This window comes from Lactuca serriola, chromosome 5 (assembly GCF_051521515.1).
Source record: "Lactuca serriola cultivar US96UC23 chromosome 5, Lser_US96UC23_V15, whole genome shotgun sequence".
In the NCBI taxonomy this organism is placed as follows: domain Eukaryota; kingdom Viridiplantae; phylum Streptophyta; class Magnoliopsida; order Asterales; family Asteraceae; genus Lactuca; species Lactuca serriola.
Window position 1 is genome coordinate 30,864,722 of NC_136412.1, and position 3,062 is coordinate 30,867,783.

Genomic DNA, 3,062 nt, shown 5'->3' on the forward strand with positions numbered 1-3,062 from the left:
CAAGAGGGAGATACCCCAAAAGAATCCCTTCGAGGCCACATTCAAACATTGGTGACTGGAACGCACAGATAGCCAATAATCAAAATCCTAAAGTCAAGAATGGAATGTCGGTCAAGAAGTCCAATCCAAGAGATGATCCAGTGAAACCAACATCAGTTAGATCAAAGTCATCTCGAAGATCGACTTCAAGTTCAAAATCAAGTGCCGAGGCACCCATCCGCTCGAACAAGAAATGGGCTAAACCCAACTACAGATGGGTACCAAAGGTTCAATCTCCAAAATCGTCTAATGATTCGAACATTTCTTCATCTTTTGTTTTTGATAAGCAGGATACTTCTTGGGAGAGAGTACCTTGTAAAGATGACAACTGTCAACCCAGTTTCAAAATGGACTGGGTTCCAAAGACTAAATGATCCCGCTCTGTGCTAGAGCAACTATAGAGGCATATCATTAGACTTCAGTTTGTTGGTAGTGGCTGTTTCAGGCACATGATAAGGGACATCTCTCAGTTGTACAACATTCGGAACTTTGTTTGAGAATATGTGTCCTTTACCGGAAGGGAAGAAAGCAAATGATCACACATGGGGTTTGTGCTTAACGCTGTGAAGAATTTTCGGATCTGTTCTGATATCGAAATATGTGTGCTATTCTCAGACCTTCTCGATGCAAATCCAATCGATGTCTTACAGTTTGGGTTTTCTTCTCAAATCTCCTGAGTTTATCTTACACTCATTCGTTTTGAAGACAAAATTTTATTTTCTTATAGTTTTTCGTTTGTTGGTATTGTTTGTTGGGAAGTGATATGAAGTGTAGTGCTAAAGGGCATTTTGGAAATCGTATAATGCACTAAAGTTGAATTGTTTAGACTCTATGTTCAATATGATGGTAGGCATGAAGGATTCAAAAGGACTAGACATAGATTGACAATGAAAGGACTTGACAATATGGACTTAGATATTTCTATTTGGACTGACAATACGACGCTCGAGTTGATTGAGCAGTGAGATAAACATAGGAACTTGCGAGATACATTGAAGTTAATTATTTAGAACTGTGTCTTAATATTTCCTCGATGTATGGACTCATGTCGTTAATTCCGGTATTGATAAGGCAACTGGGGGTTTTGACAAAGTAGGTCTATTGGAAATTATTTTCTTGCTTTTTATCTGTTAGTTATATGTTGCTTCCTTTGCGTGATTTGAATATATCCAACCTGGAATGCAACATATGCAACTCTATTTCTATGCATCTTCTTATCTATGCAATTATTTCTATCTGTTAGCCATATGTTGTCCCCTCTGCATGATCGGAAGATCTGACCTGGGACACATCATATGCACCCTTCTACTTCTCTATCCATCTATCTATGTTAGTAATATGTTGTTCCCTCTGTGTGATTAGAAGACATCCGACCTGGGATACAACATATGCGTTTCTATATATGACTTCTCTCTAAATAATTGAATACCCACCTAAAGTAAGGATTTCTTTGAAAGTTCTTGATTACCGGGGTATGTCGGGAAGTGGGAAACACGCTCTAGTACATCTAAAATTGAACTACTTAAAAGGTTGTCTGTAGATCTTGCTGCTGAATTTAAGTGGACAACAATATATGTGGTCGTCGTTAGCCAAATTGTCTATTTAGGAATAAGATCACAATGACTTGTCACTTATAATCTGTCCAATTTGTCAATATCCTTTGTGTTTATGTGGACCACAATAACGGTGATTGAATAGATCTAGACATGCAGGCGTGTGTTGATAAACGATATTAAATTGCTTCACAACTTTGATCCTAAAAGTTTAAAATTTTGTTATTATTTTTTTTTGGGTAAATTTGTTCATAGTTTTTCCTCTATGCACAAATTTAGGGGGAGAACTAAAATTTTTAAAAATCAAACAAAAATCAGAAAATTAAAAATAAAAAATATTGTTATTTCTGTTTTATTTCTTTTTCATAAATATATATACAAAAATCCAAAAAAAAAATTGTTTCTATTTTACCTTTTCAGAAAATATGAAAAATTCAAAAGTATTGTGTGCTAAGTTTAGTTTTATTTTTCCTTTATCTCTAATTTTCTTTGTCTTAAAAAGTGAATTCAGATGTAGATGAGACTCATGGAGACTGTATTGAAAATTTTTGAGCCAAAGCTTCATCCGTGATCATTGAAGAATTCTCATTCGAAGGAGCAAGAAATGAAAATTATTCTTTCAACATTCAATCTTTCAACCACAGAAGCAAGGTGAAGCTGACTTGAAGATTATGTGACAGATTGCATTGAAGCCTCCTTAATCAATATGCTACTATCTATGTACCTGCTGATGTGATCCAAAAGATTCGTTCTCTCTAATATTTTCTCTAAAGATTCTCAAGCTAAAAACGCCATTTTTCTAGAATCTCTACATGAAGCCTCCTCGACCAACATTCGTTCAAAGCCAAATTCTATAGAAATGCCCATCCATTCAAGATGAAGTCATTCAACTAGAAGATTCAGTTGTTCATCCTGAAGTTGTGATGAAATTGAAGATTAAAGCTGAAGCCAAGCTCCAAATGAAAGATTGACAAGAAACGCCAGCTACATTTTTAAGGGAAGTTTGTTGGGGCAAAGAAGAGAAAACTATAAACCAATGGGGAGATTGTTGGGTCAAAATATGTCTTATACTTTGATTTTCTAAGCGTTTATTATTTTCAGTCTTGGGCCGAAATTATTATTTGGTGTAATTGTAGCTTGAACCGAAAACTCACGGGTTTTCAGTTTGGGCCTTGGGTTTGCGGTCAACATATATATATATATATATATATATATATATATATATATATAAGTATGGGTGAGGAGTGGAGGAGGGAAGCCTTTGTTGAGTGGAGCATATTCTAGAGAGAGAAAGTGAGAGAACTTGTATATGTGTTTGTGAATCTTGTGTTAGAACATCATTCTAATCATATAAACATTGAAGATTCATCAATTTCATCTTCTGCTTCTTCTCCTTGTTCTTCATTTTGATCTTGCATCATCCAATTGATTGGGATTCCCCACAATCAATTGGATCTGATTGATATATCA